Source organism: Pinus tabuliformis, chromosome 8 (assembly GCF_031772625.1).
Source record: "Pinus tabuliformis cultivar Carrire ecotype Pingquan chromosome 8, CPIR1, whole genome shotgun sequence".
NCBI classification, from domain to species: domain Eukaryota; kingdom Viridiplantae; phylum Streptophyta; class Pinopsida; order Pinales; family Pinaceae; genus Pinus; species Pinus tabuliformis.
The window spans coordinates 570,651,419-570,660,776 of NC_142294.1; the positions used below are offsets into that span (position 1 = coordinate 570,651,419).

General features: G+C 36.7%; 1 pseudogene; it reads left to right on the forward strand.

Annotated features, from left to right (window-relative positions):
• Positions 1–685: 685 nt before the first annotated feature.
• On the forward strand, positions 686–2,838 carry LOC149236747 (uncharacterized; annotated as a pseudogene).
• The last annotated feature ends 6,520 nt before the right edge of the window (positions 2,839–9,358 follow it).

Genomic DNA, 9,358 nt, shown 5'->3' on the forward strand with positions numbered 1-9,358 from the left:
CACTTGATGAAACCTAGCCAGTCACGACAAAATAACGAAGGGCAACAACAAAACAAAATGACAATTGAGATAACATAGCCTAGAGGGCGCTTTGTAAAAGTCATTGATTTGAGAAACAAAGCATTGCAACACAAGACCATCCAGAGCTCAAAGAGATTTAAAGAAATCACAGATGTGTGTGAGAGCAGTGCAGGCATAATGATCATATGACAATAATTGCGGACTCGAGAGAGATGCCGAACCACAATCATGTTTAAACCTAGACTTCTCTTCACCACCTTGTGACATTAATAATTCGTCAAAAGATTACTTAGCACGTCCCCTCCCATTAATCTTGTGTAAGACGATCGACATATACGAACTCTTGCACGTCATGTCTCTTTCCACTCCATATAAAAAGTATTATTATACCTATTTATTTTTATCTTTATTTTCCATGAAATTTGTAAATTTCCCATATTTGACTATAATATAAATAAATTAAATTGAAAATATAAATACAAATAAAATATTAAATTAGTTTTTATTTATTTATATATATATTAATAAATTGAAAATATAAATATAAATATAAATATTAATTAACCTTTGGAAAATCTAGTCCAAAATATTGAAGTTATATGTTAGTCAATATCATGCTTTGGAATACAAAATTTATGACTCAAATGTTTGGACATGATAACCTTATTTCAAACACCCTCTTCCACCCCCCGAGATGCATGAAATTTACCTAACATGATTTTGTTTATCACACTTATGCAATGTTTGGAGTACAAAATTTAAAAGGTTCTGAACATGTTAACCTTGAAAAATTCCAGATGACAGGAATTATTACGTGGAAATTTTGAAGACGGCTTAGACTCGTGATGGCTTTAGAAATTTAAACAAGCAGGAACGCTGTTGAGTGTAATTTACAGAGCTGGGAATGGGTTTATCAGCAAAATCTACTTTGCGTAGCTTGTTTTTCAGGGGATTTTCTTCGAGTCCATGGATTTCTCCCCTTCAATTTACGCCAGGCGCGAAACCCTCTTTAAATTCCAATTTTTCGGACCCTCGCAGACCAGAAAATGGCGTGCAAACGACCCCGAAAGGGCCCAAAACGATCAAATATCTTTCACATAGCGACGTAGTTCGTCTAATAACTGAAGAACAGGACCTTCAGAAATCGTTGGACATCTTCAACAATGCCGCAAAACAACAAGGGTTTTATCACAACTTTACGACCTACAATGTCCTCATCAACAAGCTTGGCCGAGCAAAGAAATTCCAAGCCATCGAAGGGATTTTGACACAGATGTCTATACTGGGCTGCAGATGCCATGAGAGTCTCTTCACAAATCTCATGAAGCTCTACTGCAGAGCCTGCATGCCCGAGAAATCAAAGGAAATCTTTTACAGGATGAGGCTTTTCAATTGTAAGCCCTCTATGAGTGCCTTGAGTACTCTCCTTAATCTCTTTGTGGAAGCCGGGCGCCTGGATTTGGCGGAGGAAGTGTTTGCGGATTTGAGGAATTTGAGGTTAGTTCCCAATGCCTGCATTTTTAATATTTTCATTAAGTTTCATTGCAAGGCTGGAAATTTCGAAAAGGGTTTTGAGATTTTGGAGGAAATGGATAGGGTTAAGTGTGCTCCCAAATGTTATTAGTTATTCAACATTGATGAATGGGCTATGTCGTGTGGGAAAACTGAAGGAGGCCGTTGGGGTTTTTGAAGGAATGCTGACAAAGGGAATTGTTCCTGATGCACTGGCATATAATGTTTTAATTAATGGATTTTGTGATGCTGGGAATATGAATGGGGCGATGAAGATCTTTGATGTGATGAAGGAGAACAGGTGTAAACCCAACAATGTCAATTTCAGTTCTATTATGAATGGCCTGTGCAAGGAAGGGAGGGCACATGAGGCCTCTGAGCTCTTGGGTGAGATGCTCGCAACCGGTTGTCGGCCCGATGCAGTGACTTATACAACCCTGATCAATTGTTTTTGCAAAGAGGGTAGGACTGAGGAGGCGCAGAGAATGATTGTGGAGATGAAGGCTGCAGGGTGTGCGCCAGATATTATTACTTACAATATATTAATCGGTGGTTTGTGCAGGGAGTGCAAATTCGAGGAAGTTTTTGGGGTCCTAGATGAGATGTCGCGCTGTGGGTGTGTTCCAAATAGGGCGAGCTATAGGATTTTGCTCAATTTTCTTTGCAAGGAAGGGGAATTTAAGAAGGCTTTGGCTATCCTTGATCAGATGCTGAAGAGAGGTTTCATTCCCCATTTTGAGACTTCTAATGGATTGCTTGTTGGTCTCACTAAAGCGGGCAAGATACCAGATGCCACTAAGACTCTTTATGGCTTAGCAGATAGGGGTTTTGCTCCTGCTGAAGGTACGTGGAATTGCTTGATCACCTCTGTTGCAAGGAGAGGAAGCTAAGTAAGGTCACTGAAAGGTTTCGGAGAATATTGGAAGGAGAGGATTAGTTACTTTCTTTCTCTATAATATGCTTTTCCCCCTTCAGGGCAAAGTTGCTACCTCGCACGATACGATCTTTGTTTTCTGTTTCAGTGACAATTCCTGTTTGAGCAGCAACCAAAGGAGGCAACTGTGTTGAGCAATTTTTTTCCCTCAAAAGCGATGCTGTCAATTTTGGCTTTAGTACCTGAACAGATTTATGAATGTGCTGGTGAAGAATGAGGTCCTAAGCTCATAAAGGATGGTGACACTCCACAAAAAAAACAGGATACCTTTTCCATATTGATGACCTGAACAGCAGGTAAATTTGGTTTCTAGCTGGACTAGAAGGGATATTATTTCAAACTTCCAAACCATTTGCCAGATAACACTTTAATAGCTCTTTGTGTACTCAGCGATGGAAGGAACAATGTACATTGATTAAATGAGCAGAGCCATGACTCCATGGACCACCAATTGGCCTGACCACCCATTATGTCTTGACCTGAACATGTTATTGGCTCAATGTCAAACAACTTCCCCGAGACTATAAAATTAATCGACATTGGCATGATCTGTTCACTTCATGGCATCCAAATCGTCATAACTTATGGAAGATGAGCAAGAACAAAAGTTATTGTTGACAGACACCCAAGAATTTTAGTGCTAGATTGAAAATTTTGGAAAGCTCCTCCTTTCCTGCTATATACATGCAATTCTTGCTATGACATTAGATACGTTGTTCCATTATTATTCTTCATTAATTGAGGGTTTCTGGTGAAATTAATTAAGTAGTTAATGGATATTTGCATTTTTATGCTGGTTTCGCTATATTAGCTATGTCTTTAGTTGCCACTAAAAGCAATAATAAATTGGCTGATATATAGTTATAAAGTTATGGTGGTTCGTGATGAGTCTTAACATGGAGTAATGTATACTTGCAAGTATGAAATTCCAGGAGAGTGTAAACGTACATTCAATATTCATTTTCTCAAGGGGTTGCATGTGGAGTGGGTCCAACCCTTAATTACGCTGAATTAGCAAGTTGTTTCTGTGTTTACGGCAACTGTCCAACTGTGAAGCAGTCAGTGCATGCACAACCAATTTACAGCACTAATCGTTTTTCACTGCTACCACAACCAGTGATAGATGATAGCCACTTGTTTGAGATTCTTTGTGGCTGAGACGCAAACACTCTGTTTCCATAGTTTAACTGCATATTATGGCACATATGCATTATAATAAAGGTTAGAATTTGTATGATTATCTCAGTGGTTGCCCAACAAAGATATGTTTCATATATTTAGTATATGAGATTTCATGGGCCAAGACTTATCTGTTTTCCTTTGCTGGCTGCAATGCACATATACAGCAGCAATGAAAGTGCCCTAAGGTCTGATTGTTAAACTCTTCTAGTTTGACAGAATTTTGTCTTTGTATTATATTTGGCCAGATTGCAGATAAGATAAGATAAGTACATTAATGTCCACAAAAGTGGGTCAATGGGACTAAATTATACATCCAGTGTGAATACAATGTGGGAGTGCAAAAGCAACTCCTAGGTAACACTGAAAGCAAGATAAAGAAAGCTAAAGAAAAAGTACAGCATAGATAAGTATTTAAGTATGCTAATCACTTGGTCTAATCAACACCAAAAACCAAAAAATATATCGCAGTATCATAGGTGTGGTGATACAAAGTGAAAGTTCAAGACTGGAAAACTGGATATTTCAATACAGAGATAGAGAGAGACAGAGAGAGGATGACATCAATGATGCCGAGATCTCGTGTGCCTGATGACTGAGGGTGAGGGAGCCAACTGGGGCACTTGGTCGCTGTCAGGGTCCTTGGGTACCATGGTGGGATCTGACTGTATGGTCTTGGAGTGGGTCCAACCCTTAATTACCCTGAATTGGCAAGTTGTTTCTGTGTTTATGGCAACGTCCAACTCTGAAGCAATCAGTGCATGCACAATCAATTTACAGCACTAATCGTTTTTCACTGCTACCACAACTAGTGACAGATGATAGCCACTTGTTTGAGATTCTTTGTGGCTGAGACGCAAACACTCTGTTTCCATAGTTTAACTGCATATTATGGCACATATGCATTATAATAAAGACTGTATGATTATCTCAGTGGTTGTCCAACACAGATATGTTTCATATATTTAATATATGAGATTTCATGGGCCAAGACTTATCTGTTTTCCTTTGCTGGCTGCAATGCACATATACAGCAGCAATGAAAGTGCCCTAAGGGCTGATTGTAAAACTCTTCCAGTTTGACAGAATTTTGTCTTTGTATTATATTTGGCCAGATTGCAGATAAGATAAGATGAGTACATTAATGTCCACAAAAGTAGGTCAATGGGACTAAATTATACATCCAGTGTGAATACAATGTGGGAGTGCAAAAGCAATTCCTAGGTAACACTGAAAGCAAGATAAAGAAAGCTAAAGAAAAAGCTATGTTACCGGATCCGGCAGGCAGAGGGCCAAGATCCACGGATCCACGGATCAGATCCGGATCCGGATACGGATACACCTGGAAACGTGGGAAATACGGCACTGTGGCGGTTCTTCATTTTACGGAAACGGATATCTTGTCCCGAAACGGATCCTGAGACTGTATGTCAGAACCGCCAAAATGAAACAGAAAAATTTAACACACTTTAGGTTTGCGGTTGTGGTTTTAAAAGTTAAAACAGTCGAATGTTTTTAACTTTTTATATTGCATTGTTATTTGAATCGAGTTTGCATTATATACACTGTGACCACCCCATCCAGCCGCAGTGTAGACAGCGACGCAAACAACAGCGTAGACAGCCAACTCGACCATTCGGCACCACCAACTCGACGGCAGACAACGCTAGACTATTCATGTTCCTGTTCCTGTTCCTTTTGGCAGTGGGCTCAACCGCTCAAGCTTGTCGGCACCACCAACTCGGACAGCTAGCACATAATAAATATTATGGGTAAATGGTTATATATATTATAACAAAACATCGCGTACACTATGTTATATACAAAACATTACATACGGTTATCCCTAACCATTTGTTATGAACAAATATTATATACGCTGTCCCTAATTTATATATGCTATTAGCCTATCTAATATTTAATATTTATATATACGCTATAAGCCTATATCCAATATCGTACGGAAATCTCAAATCTGAGCGTATATATGATATGTTATTATTTATATAATTTTAATAATTATTATTATAAATATAATTATATTATATAACCGTTATTATAAATATCAATGCCATTTTTTTATTTAAATTGGTAGTGTTTAAATTTTAACATTCAACTATTCAGATTTTAATATTTTATTATGATGTATTTTAATTGTGTATTTAGATTTATATTTATTTTATTATGAAGTGTTAAGAAAATTTCAAAATTATTTGTTAAATTTTAATGTATTTTATTTTTTTATTTTTATTAATTAATTTAAAATTTAAAACGATATATAAAATTTATACAAATTTCAAATATATATATATATATATATATATATTTCTTTAAGTTTAGTTTTGTCTTAATAAACTTAAAATATAGGTATGTATTTTTTAAATTATATTGCTTTTTATTTATAATTTAGTTTTTATTTATAATTTAGTTTTGACTTATAGATTGGAATTTCAGCATATATTTTTTATTTTAAATTTTTTTTTTTTTTTTCTAATTTTTATTAATTAATTTAAAATTTAAAATGATATATAAAATTTATACAAATTTAAATATACATATTCATATATAGATATAATTTTAAATTTAATTTTGTCTTAATAATCTTAAAATATAGGTGTGTGGGCATAAACTAATGATGGTGTTTTATAAATGCAAACTTAAAAAACAACAATTTGTTAATTTGAAGAGATAATTAAAGATGAACTTGAATATATGGTAAAAGCACAAAATGAATGACAATAATTTAGCTTTAATATATATATAAATGGATGATTTTGTGTCTATTATTAATTTTATTATATTTTTAATATTATTATATTTTTTGTACTTGCCGTATCCTTGCCGTATCCGGATCCTGGATTTTCAAAAAACTAGCGAATCCGGATCCGGATCCGGATCCGTATCCGTATCCGTATCCGAATCCTGGTAACTTAGAAGTACAGCATAGATAAGTATTTAAGTATGCTAATCACTTGGTCTAACCAACACCAAAAACCAAAAAATATATCACAGTATCATAGGTGTGGTGATACAAAATGAAAGTTCAAGACTCGAAAACTGGATATTTCAATACAGAGATAGAGAGAGACAGAGAGGATGACATCAATGATGCCGAGATCTCGTGGGCCTGATGACTGAGGGTGAGGGAGCCAACTGGGGCACCTGCTTGCTGTCAGGGTCCTTGGGTACCACGGTGGGATCTGACTGTACAGTCTTGGGGGATGTAGGGGTGAGTGAGCCCTGCTTTCCTACCATCCAAGGTCAAAGGTAAGAAATCCCAGATAGATCTCTGGGTGCTTAGCTGAAACTGGGTGGTGATCTAACAGGCCGGAGGCACCCTGCTCTGGATCTGTCTGGGCTGCTCCATATGTCAAAGGATCTGTGGTGAACAGCAGATTCAAGATCTGGTGGCTGATGCTAGGTATGGGAAACTGTACCAAAGACATATATGTGGAATCAGAGATGCTGCTCCCAGAAGCCAGGCGAGAATATGTTATGCTCTTAACCTGCAAAAGATATCCAAATACAGAATATGCGAAGAAAGATACCCAGAACATAGAATAGTGAGAGACAACAGCAAATATTCTATTATTCAGAAAGCAATGTTCACTGGCCTCTTCGAGGGGGGCAACCTCCAATAGAGAAGAGCTCGATACAAAAATAAGATACGATGCTACTCGCAGGGAGTCTCTATCTTTTATATATGACTCATACATGCAATACTATGGATCAATACCATGGGTTTTATTAATACCATCTATCTAATACCATGGCCCATTTGCAACTAACTGTGGTCCCGTCATTAATTGCGGATTAACCACTTACAATTATTAATATGGGCTTTATTGATTCTTTACTTTGACTCGATCCCACTACATAAATAAGGGGGTTAGGGTGGGACCCTAACAAAATATGAATTGGATTCAAAAGATAGCAATGATGCATTTTACACTATTTTTTTGCTTTTTGGGATGGCCTTACATGTAATGTTCTAAATTAGATTTTTGGTTCCATGTATAAAATCCCTGAAATTCTGCAACTGCTACAATGAACAATCATAACACTAGTTTTTTTTTAACTTTCTATTAATAAAAATAAAAAGTTACATGCCATACGTGCCCTTCAGGCACTTGAGAAAACCATCCACAACCTGGATGGGTGATATAATAGAGCCAAAAAATATAAGTTTATTGTTGGTAACAAAATCTGAACACTGTTTTCTTTTCATTAAGACACAAAATTTCTCTACCATAGATAAGCAGTGGAAATAAAAACAGAGTCACACAAATTGACACAATTTTCTCAGGAAACCCAACTGGGAAAACTTGTTGCTTGTTTGAGAATCTTATTGAAGAAGAATGAGCAATAGATCTCTTACAATACAATATAGTTTCAATAGAGAATACAATGATCTCCTTGCTTGAACTAAGCTTGAAACAATCTGCAACACCCTTGATCTGCTTGCCTTCTTGCCTTCCCTGAATTAGCTCCGAAATCCTTGCGCAAATCCTAGGAAATAAGCTCCTATTTCCTAGTGCATGGGTTGCTTCTATTTCTTAGGAATTAGCCCCTATTTCCTAGTGCATTCCCAAGGCAATTCTTCCTTCTTCAAAAACTTGCACAAGCTCCTCTTGCACGTTCTTTCCCTCACAAGCTCACAAACTTGTGCTCAAGAATGATTACAATTGTGCCTTTGTTCCTCCTTATAAGCAATTCAAATGGCTAAATCTGGCAAATTATATTTTAGGAATTGATTTTGTGATTGATGAGTTAACCGAGTTGAACTAACTCATGCAACTCGTTTCATCTCAATTCTAGAACTTGAGATTCAGTCACTTGTCCTTTTCCCAAATTAACTCGCACTAGAAGACAACAAACTCGGCCTTCCACTTTTGCACATTAGTTAACTACTTCATAACTCGTCCTAACTTTTAGGAGCGCATCTTAAATTATAGGAACTCGTCCTAATTTGTAGGGAATTGTAGGGAACTTGAGCATGTCAAGGAGAAACTCGTTGAGGTCCCTTTGATTAAGGCACAAATCAAGGAACCTTTATCGCTACTATTTTCAACATTCCAAACTAGATTTTTGCAGTAACTCTTCATAATACCATGACATTGCAAATGAATTTTTGCTAATGATTAATGTAAGGATGTTTCATCAAACATATTGCACACATTTTAACATGAAAACTTGTTTAACGATAAGCACAAGCAACAAAATCAGCCTTATTATAGTGAACATGAATGTGAATATACATGAGAACTTGTTAAAACAATGGCACAAACAACTAAAGATATAAATGACCTCTCCAATGAATTTGTTGATGCTCAATGAGAAACCTGGATGGCTCCTCCTTCAAGAGTAGCTAGGGTGGAGTCATTCACCACCAAAGACTTGTTATTTTAATCAACTAGGGTAGGTAATTGCTCCACCGAAAGAGATCATGCTTAGGGTTATAAATCCTCAAGCAAGCTCCAAGACCCAAAGTAAACAATCCATGAGGATATCCAAACATGCCTAAAGAATGATCATGGGCTCTCTTTTATAATCTCTGGCTACCCCAATACCATGGGCAAGTAGTGGATACCAATACCATGGGCAAGTATTCCATGGGTGCTAGTACCATGGGTAAGTAAATACATAATAATGTGACTTTATAAAGTTCCCCCTTGTTCTCTTGAGCACATTTTAATCTAATTAGATCAATTG